Here is a 9,739-nt window from a genome sequence, read left to right on the forward strand (position 1 = left end):
GTGTGTGTGTGTGTGTGTGTGTGTGTGTGTGTGTGTGTGTGTGTGTGTGTGTGTGTGTGTGTGTGGGGCCCCCCAACCCCACCAACAGGGGGCTTTTACAAGTGTATGCAAAGTAACTACATACAGTAGTAAAGTACTTCAGGTAAAATCAGTGCTTGTACTAAATATATTTCATTTAGAATTAGAACGACATGTTGTTTGGTTATTATTTGATTCTTGTGTACACCTTGTATTTGTACTTATTGTGTGGTGTGTGAGCTCATCTGTGTGATTTAATAAGCCAGACAAAGCAACAGTCCGCTCAATCCTATAACTCTTTCTATGTTCACGGTGTTGCTGTTCAATATATTAACACATCTTAGCCTTCCAACTGTGTTCAGATCAAATTTCAGTAATATTATCCATGTCTTTTTTATCTGAACAAGGCTTGAGAAACACACATCACTTGCAAGGGAAATGTATTGGTGACATGTCTTCAGTCTTGAGCCAGGTGAAGCATTCACAAAATCAGCTATACATACTGTAGTGAAACGAACACCAGGAAAATGTGGTATTTGAATCTATTGTGTTCCAGGTTTAATCTGACCCTGCAGAGTATATAATGGAGCCTGAGTCTTTTTGAGAATATCATCTAACACAAGTTTAGGTTTATTATTATTAAGCTATAGCCTGTGTAATAATATTTCACATGTGCATTGCTTTAAGACTCTTCATGCAAACAAGTGAAGTCAAATGCACGTACAAGATGCAATAAAATGGATAAAGAAAGGCATCAGATGGGGGTCATGCTCACAGGTGCATTTATCTTTGATATGCTAAATATACTTTGGTTCTTTCTGTAATTATTGCTGTAATAATTCTTATACATTTTGCAGAAACTATATCAGTCTTTTTTTAATATCGTGCAGCCATAATTCATGCATAAAAAAAGCAATTGCAATATTGTCAGGTGTATATAAGGGAGGGCATCCAAGGGGGGTTGCAGCAGGCCCTGTCCCCCCAGGTCTGAAGCTAAGTCCTGATGGTCTTTTGTACTGTATCTCTGGATCTTAGGTAGGGGATATTAATTTTGCGAGGCAGGAGGTGTAAGAGAGAAAGGTGGAGAGTATTATTAGTTTGTAAATCCTGTATTTAACCGGGAGGACCGGGTGATGCGGTCTCTGCAGCGGGTCGAGGTGTGAGAGCTGATTTGTGATTTGGTTAGCTGAGCCATAGAGGATGCTATTGCAGTGCGAGTGGTTAAGTGTCGAGTGCTTTCGTCTGATCACTGTGATTGTATCTCCTCAGCAATCACCTCTGATTGTTCAGGAAAACACACACACTTTATCTTCTTAAACACAGCAGGTTTTTGAGTTGTGTGTGTGTGTGTGTGTGTGTGTGTGTTTCCCTTAGTCTGTATCAGATATTTACTATTTAAATCCCATCAAATCAACCCGGAACAATCTCCACTGTCCTCTTGACTCGTAATTTATTTATATTTGAATCCATCACGGTGAAAGACCCCTGCATATAAAGCAGGTCGTGTTTTGTACCTTTACAAATATATATTTCTGTCTTCAATTTAATGCAGATTTGCCTTTATTTAACACCTCTCCAATGATTCAGTTTGATGCAATCAGACTTAATATTTCATAATATTAAATAAGGTATCCTATGCATTTATCCCCTGACCTTTCCCTTAAAGTCACCATTGAGGCTTTCACAATATTAGATTTCTCTACATGGTTGTTGTGGCTCAAATAATCCACGATTCCTCCTAAACTTTGTGTGTTTTCTCTATTTTCCTTGCAATGAATCACACTTTAAAGTAAGTGTAGGTTGTCAAAGAGTAGGTTAACATACCTGTACATTTGAGAGGTGCTCGAGGCTCCAGCCTGTTTTATTATGTATTATAAACCACTTTGAGCTTTTGTTAGGAAGCTAAACAGCTCATATTTCTCTGTCTAATATCTATTTAATTTGCTGCAAAACATCTGTATTTATTCCAGATTTTCTGCATGATTTGTACAGTTGAACACATCATAACAACGTTTGAATTTATACTCAAGTTCAATACCTATTAAAGCATTTACACATGATGTAATATAGGATTTATGATTACAGTTAAATGCCTGGATTAATATCTACTGTAAGATCATAATCTTGCAAATACATAATCAGATTCTGACTCAAAGCATGAGACTTGCTTACTCATCGCCCCTTAAAGAAAGATAAGGGAATAATTTCACAATGCTTCCAGCGTGTTGCAGGTTAAGGTACATCTGATGAATATGACCTTTTAAATCAGGTGCATTTATGAGTTCATTTGTATTCCTATTCTACCATGCATTACCAATTTTACTGTACAATTATATCATTTATAGGGTGAAAAGCCTATGTCTCCTCCTCTGAGATATTCCCGTATACGATACTACCAAGATAAATGGATAAGATGCATTGAATGCTCAAAAACGGATCCATATTGGACTGAAAGTGTACTGCATGAAAAGGCTAAAAATAAAGTAATTTTAAAATATAATAAATAATCCCAAAAATAAAATGCAAAGACAGGAAAGCGTCGGTCAGTTTCTGGAGCCCTGCAGTGTCACAGACTCAGAGTAATAAGTCACCGGCTAATTACTGAACAAGTGAGATTACAAGCTGAATGTGTTCCAGCTGCCGGCTGCTTGTCAAACATCCCTCCAGCAGAAATCAATAGGTCATCATCTCTACATATTACTACATCTCAGGAGGAGAGGAGGAGGAGGAGGAGGAGGAGGAGGTGATAGTGAGGCAAAGAAAAGGAAAGGGGGAAAAATGGAAGACAGGAGAGAAAATGGGAGGAAAAAGGGGCTTAAAGGAAAGTAAAAGTGAGACACACTTCACCTAACGTTAACGTTGTTCTGTATCTGCTGGAGGATTAACACTTTCATGATGTCACGTATCAGACATAGAAGTTGTAGTACCACTGTTTTGCCACTAGGAACTATTTCAACTACCGTGGTTCACTGTAGGGTCTTGGATAAATCACCTGAAACTAAGAGGCAGATCCAGGGGATAAAACATCTGTTTTTCCCCCTGGCTCTGCAGGGTATTTTGACCCTTTTTCTGAACCTCAAGGCCACCGTAGATTTTCTGCCACGCTTAGAAAGGGAGGTGTATTGAGTTAGTTGCAATCTGCTAACTCAATAAAGGACACCTAATTCTACAAACTGGACCTTTAATGCTGGAACACACCACATGTATAAAGGCAAACACTTTAGACCAAAATCAGTTCTCTCCAAAGCCCAGATCATTGGATCCATAGCAATTAAAAAAACCTGTTAAATTAGCCATGACGCGCCATCACTTAACACATTTGACTTAGCTAACAGGCTATTGAAACTAGCTAGCACTAAAATGCATGTTTAGCTTGCTAGCCTAAGCTTTGGGTGTTTGGTCATAGGAGTTCATCAAGATCTTCTGATAGTTAGCAAAGCAGATGGGTCGATTGGAACCAACTAATAAGCTAACCTTATCAAAAAGCAAAATGAGATGGCTATGATAAAATGATTCACCATTGGTTAACCATTTGTGATTACTTACATTTAGATGAACAAAGCTGAGTATTAGAATATCTACAGCTAACACTCAGAATACATCAACCATTGGACATTGTTAAAAGACACCGTGATAGCAACAACCAGTCAGCAAACAGTCAGGACATCAAGGGTCAAACTTGGTAGGCTGTGTAAAATCCAGACTCATATCCACTTCAAAGGTGCTGCTGAGTTACAGTCAATAATTAAACAGTTCAGACTGAGAGTCGGAGGATTGGTGGGGTGTGTGAGCTAATATTTGGATAGATATTGATTGTCATTTTTACAGGTCATTTCCTCTGAAGATGATTAATGTCTGTTTCTTATTGGTCCATTCCATTGGTCCACAGTCTCTCCCTCAGGCAGGATCGGCTTCAGAGGACACAGAAGGCTCATTTACTGAATGACATGTTTAATACTGAACCAGAAATCTTATGGGGACTTTTACAATGTGTAGGTTGTCAGCCGTGTCTGAGAAGAAATGTCTGTTAAATTATATTCTAATCGGCAACAACTTATACCTTTTTGAAAGACATGGCAAAAGAGAGGATGCGTGTTTTCCAACCATAAACTAAAATCCCTAATATGAACTAAAGTAATGAAGTCAGTTGGAATTTTGGGAAAAAAGTCAAACTAATTGGAATTCAGAATTTAGTGATTCTTGGAAAAAGTAAGAATTTTAGATTTCGAGAAAAAGTTTAGAATTTTGAGAAAAAAGTTAGAAATTAGAATTTCTTTTAGAAAAGTGAGAATTTTGAAAAAAGGTCAAAACATTTGGAGAAAATTCAGAATTTGTTATTTGGAGAAAATTCTGAATTTGGAGAAATCTGCGAAAAAGTCAGAATTTCAGATTTGGCTATAAAAGAAAATGAATAGTTTAATCTGAGTCTAAACTGTACTCTTCAAAGTGACCTACTGAACTGCAGCTACTTCTTCTGAAGATGTCAGATTGTCTCTCTATTACTGTTGCAGATTATCAATGCATGTTCTATTAATATTATGACCGTGATGAATTAAACGTACACTGAATTTGTTTGTGTTGTTCTGTTTGATGACAGCAGTACACTGATGGATCTGAGGCCAAACTCCATGTTAATTCCTCCTCTGCGGAGTTCTCCTGCTCTCTCTTACACCCACACAATTTCTGTTTCTCTCCTTGTTATTTTCCCAAATTCCTCTGTAATGAATGAGTTTTCCCCCGTGTGTGTGTGTGTGTGTGTGTGTGTGTGTGTGTGTGTGTGTGTGAGTGTGTGTGTGAGAGAGTGATTGATGTTGGACAGCTCTGGTCACGCACCTGCTGAAATTGATTGGCCGGAGCGACTCCTGCAATCAGTGAACAGTGACCAACCACCTTATCCTCCCCCCTTCCTCCTCACTATTTTCCTCCTCCCCCCCTTGCCTTTTACTCCCTCCTCTTCTTCCCTCTCATCATCTCATCTCCTACCCTCCTTTCCCACCCTCCTTCCCTATCCTTCATCTCCTCCCCCACCCTCCTTCCTCGTCTCCCTTTGCTTCTCCACACATCGTTGGTCAGCAAGGTTGCCTGGCAACAGCTGCTCTCTCTCCTCCGCTATCGCCCAGGTATTGTGGATTTGTGAAAGGGGAGAGAGGGGAAAAAAGATGGACGATAGGGGGGCCACACAGGGGATATGATTTGAGGAGAGGAGAAGGGGAAAGGAGGGAGGGTTGGAGAGAGAGGCCGGGGATGGTGGGAAGAAGGGAGGGAAAGATTTGTGGCAAAGAGAGAGAGTAAACGTGGGAAGTCTAGGAGGGAGGGAGTGGAAGCATGGAGTGATGGTGGGAGGAGTAAAGGGAGGGAGGAGGTGTGTGTTTTTAAAGAGGCCATCTCCTCTCACATGATTCCCCCATTTATCTTTTCTCTCGTCTGTAAAAGAAAGAACTGTACCTCTCAGTCTCTGGAAAAATAGAGCTGCTGGTCTCAAACCAGAGACACAGCGGACTCAGGACAGAGCCTGGGAGACAGAGGCTGAGAGACAGAGCCTGGGAGACAGACGCTGAGAGACAGACGCTGAGAGACACAGGCTGAGAGACAGAGACAGAGGCTGAGAGACAGAGGCTGAGAGACAGAGGCTGAGAGACAGAGGCTGGGAGACAGAGCCTGAGAGACAGAGGCTGAGAGACAGAGGCTGAGAGACAGAGGCTGAGAGACAGAGCCTGGGAGACAGAGCCTGAGAGACAAAGCCTGGGAGACAGACGCTGAGAGACACAGGCTGAGAGACAGAGGCTGAGAGACAGAGGCTGAGAGACAGAGACAGAGGCTGAGAGACAGAGGCTGAGAGACAGAGACAGAGGCTGAGAGACAGAGAGACAGAGGCTGAGAGACAGAGGCTGAGAGACAGAGGCTGAGAGACACAGGCTGAGAGACAGAGGCTGAGAGACACAGGCTGAGAGACAGAGCCTGGGAGACAGAGCCTGGGAGACAGAGCCTGAGAGACAGAGGCTGAGAGACAGAGCCTGAGAGACAGAGCCTGAGAGACAGAGCCTGAGAGACAGACGCTGAGAGACAGAGCCTGGGAGGCAGAGCCTGAGAGACAGAGGCTGAGAGACAGAGGCTGAGAGACAGAGGCTGAGAGACAGAGGCTGAGAGACACAGGCTGAGAGACAGCCTGGGAGACGGAGCCTGGGAGACAGAGGCTGAGAGACAGAGGCTGAGAGACAGAGCCTGGGAGGCAGACGCTGAGAGACAGAGCCTGAGAGACAGACGCTGAGAGACAGAGCCTGGGAGGCAGAGCCTGAGAGACAGAGCCTGAGAGACAGAGGCTGAGAGACAGAGGCTGAGAGACAGAGGCTGAGAGACACAGGCTGAGAGACAGAGCCTGGGAGACAGAGCCTGAGAGACAGATGCTGAGAGACAGAGGCTGGGAGACAGAGCCTGAGAGACAGAGCCTGAGAGACAGAGGCTGAGAGACACAGGCTGAGAGACAGAGCCTGGGAGACAGAGCCTGAGAGACAGAGCCTGAGAGACAGACGCTGTGTCAATAGCATGTTTAAGTCCAACATCAGGCGGTTTAATATGCAGCAGTCAGGAAGCCTGATCAAAGTCGCGGTTAAGCCCAGTCTGTTCTGATATGCTTGTAAAAAAGTGTAAAGGTACAGGTCTGAAGCCTTTGGTGGAGATACTTCTGGGTTCCCTTTAAAAAATGTCCTAATTCTTTCACAGTAATTTGAATTCATTTTAAGACGGTCCCTTACTTCAGCTCATCTTCCTCCCTATCTACAATCCAATCCAATCTAGCGGCAGGCTTCAGTATCTCAAGGTACTGAACTTCAAGTCAAAGAAAGGCACTCGATCTTTCTAACAAACCATCATTTCATATTTTCTGAGCAAAATGTGGCGCATGCACTCTATCTGGAGGTTGGGATGATGAATTATGAAATGTGGAAACTGGATCCCTCACAATGTGACCTTGAACATTCAGTAGGGGTTTAATTTACAGCCGCTGTCTGTTCTTTACCTGCTGAACTCCACTTCACCTGACATCCACACACGATAAATGAAGTGTGCACTGCTCAGATTAACGCCGACTATTACAGTGGGGAAAATGTACCTTTGTCAGCCGTTATTTCCTACAGGACCTAAAATAATAAGTAAAGATCTACTTTTCCATGACATTTATACATAAACATGTGTCCCCTCTGAGTCTCAGGAACAAAGACCCCCTCTCTTTTTGTCCCGATCCATCTCTATAAAAACCTGTCTGAAAATGAGCTGATTTTGGCCACTTTGTGATGTCACAATGTTTCTCTGGGATGTGCAACCATTACCCGATAACCAACCAAGGTAAGCCCCGCCCACCTGATCACCTGAATCTCCTCTTACTGTACCATTGTGCTTCTTTAAACCAATCACTTCTCAGAGGGGGCGTGGCCAGCAGCAGCTCATTAGCATTTAAAGCTACAGACACAGAATCAGCAAATGTTGTTTTTATTTAAATCATTCATTTATTTGTTTACATCTCTTAAGTGCATTATTAATTTTAAACTTCAATAAGTTAAAGATGAAAACGACGTTGGGGATTGAACAATACACACATTTCTACCTTTTACTTTTGGCGTGGCAGCTTCGATTTGGGGTGGCTCACCCACATATTGTTATGAGGGCTTGTGTGTGTGTGTGTGTGTGTGTACAGTACATAAAGTGCAGTAATTTCACGCTTCTGTAGCTGCAGCCTCTGATCGCTCCCCCCCCCCCCCCTCCCCTCGGCTCTAATGACTATTGATTATTAATTGAGTCTTTCATGAGACGTGAGCTCCTCTGATTGGTTTCATATCACGGAGTTCACATGAGAATCTGATCAGCCTGATTCATGAGCTCATTCTGCTTTTATTGAAGTGTTCAGTGGACTGCTGCGGCTCAGCCAGAACAAAGGAAACCTCCTCGTTTCATCGTCTCACGCTCAAAGTTTACATGTGGGTTTTTCAGACAAAGCCAAACATTTTTAGTCTTGATGATATTAGGACAAGACTCAGGCTCCGTTTACATCTGATATCACCGTGACATGAACTCTTATGTGGACATGATAATGGCAGAACCAAGACAACAATGTTAATATGCTTTTTTCCCTGAGGGCCGCATAAAGACAAACATACGAAGGTCCGGGCCCCTCACCAGGGGCGAGGTTTATGGCCTCATAAGTCAAGTTATAAGTCAGCAAAATCGATCAAATGTAGATCAGTTGTTCTTGATACTTGAACATGCTCTCAGCTCTCCATAGGAGTTCATTTATTTATGTCAGCTCATTCCTTAAAACAGAAGCTTCAGATTGATTACAGTAAGGGAGAACTATGAAGGGTTTATTTCAAGCTTGTTATCAACTAGGGTTTGTTTGAGACAGTTTTCAACCTGAATTGACTGAATTTATTTAAACATGGGTCTTATGAACACATGAATACTACTTATTCTTACACATTTAAGAAGTACAATATAGGAAAAGCACAAGTTTCAGGTGTGGGACATATTCCATTATACTTTGAGCATTTGCTGAGGACCATTTAGAGGTGGGCCCGCGGGCTGCATTTGGCCCCCGGGCCGTAGTTTGGACACCCCTGGTCTAGACTCAAATATGTATTTAAGGGGGATTACAAGTTTTTATCAGCAGTTACTTAGATTACAACAGGTTGATCGGCCCTACCTGTTGTTAACGGTTATTTTAAGCAACTTTTACCTGTTGAAGCTGATAGGTGTTACTTTAAATACTACATATGCAATTCATCCAGTTCCCCCTTCCTAGGTGGCTGACAGGTGCAATTGCGCTACAACAGCACAAAGCATCACCTCAGTTAAATCTACTCTGCAATAGTAAGTAAAATGCACCTCTTAACTGTCAGTAGATCCTACTGGAAATATACATTGTTAAATTTGCTTGGGTTTTTTCTGTGTGGAAATTGTTACCTCGATTTTTCTAAGTCAATCTTACTCCCCTTTTTTTCAGTGTATTAGGAAGAGCACGCTGCCGCTCCAGAAACGCTGCAAACAAAAAAGACAAATGTGCCAAAACACCTGCAAAGGAAGAAACATCTTCACCAAGAAACCTGCGCAGCGTTTACTAAAAGCAGTGCATCAAAGAGACGCTGCAAATAAAAAAGGGGGACAGTAAAAAGTGATGCACACAGCTGGGACCAGAGCACGTTGGCCAACTGTCACTTTCACTGCAGACTTAACTAAAAATGTACGTTTTTTAGGGTTTAATTTAACACGTGATCGCTTGATTTGTCGTAGTTAGTATTGCAGATCTGCTGTACGCTATAGCTCACGTGTCGCAGTGGATAGGATTAGACATAGGACATGATTTCTTGAATCAGGTGAGGAGAATGAGGTGATTAAACAGAGGAATAGGCAAGGAGCTGATTGGCTGGGAAGAAGAATTGCCTCAGAGGAAGTGTGTGGATGTGAGATATCTCTGAGTCTAAATTCTGGGAGCAGGTACATGTCTGGTGTCTAGAGGTGTACACAGGAACACAAATGGAAAAATGGAGCAAGTAGAAAACTCCCACAGAGGCAGAGTGTTACAGCTTTACTACATGCCCCTGCAGCTGGTTCTGCACAGTGTCAGCTGGTGTTAGATGAATATTGATGACAAACTGAATCTCCAGATGAAACAGAGCTTAAAAAAGATTCATCCTTATGTAACTGGGGCTGCAGTGCACCCTACTTTGAGTCT

Source organism: Eleginops maclovinus, chromosome 8 (assembly GCF_036324505.1).
Source record: "Eleginops maclovinus isolate JMC-PN-2008 ecotype Puerto Natales chromosome 8, JC_Emac_rtc_rv5, whole genome shotgun sequence".
Lineage (NCBI taxonomy): Eukaryota > Metazoa > Chordata > Actinopteri > Perciformes > Eleginopidae > Eleginops > Eleginops maclovinus.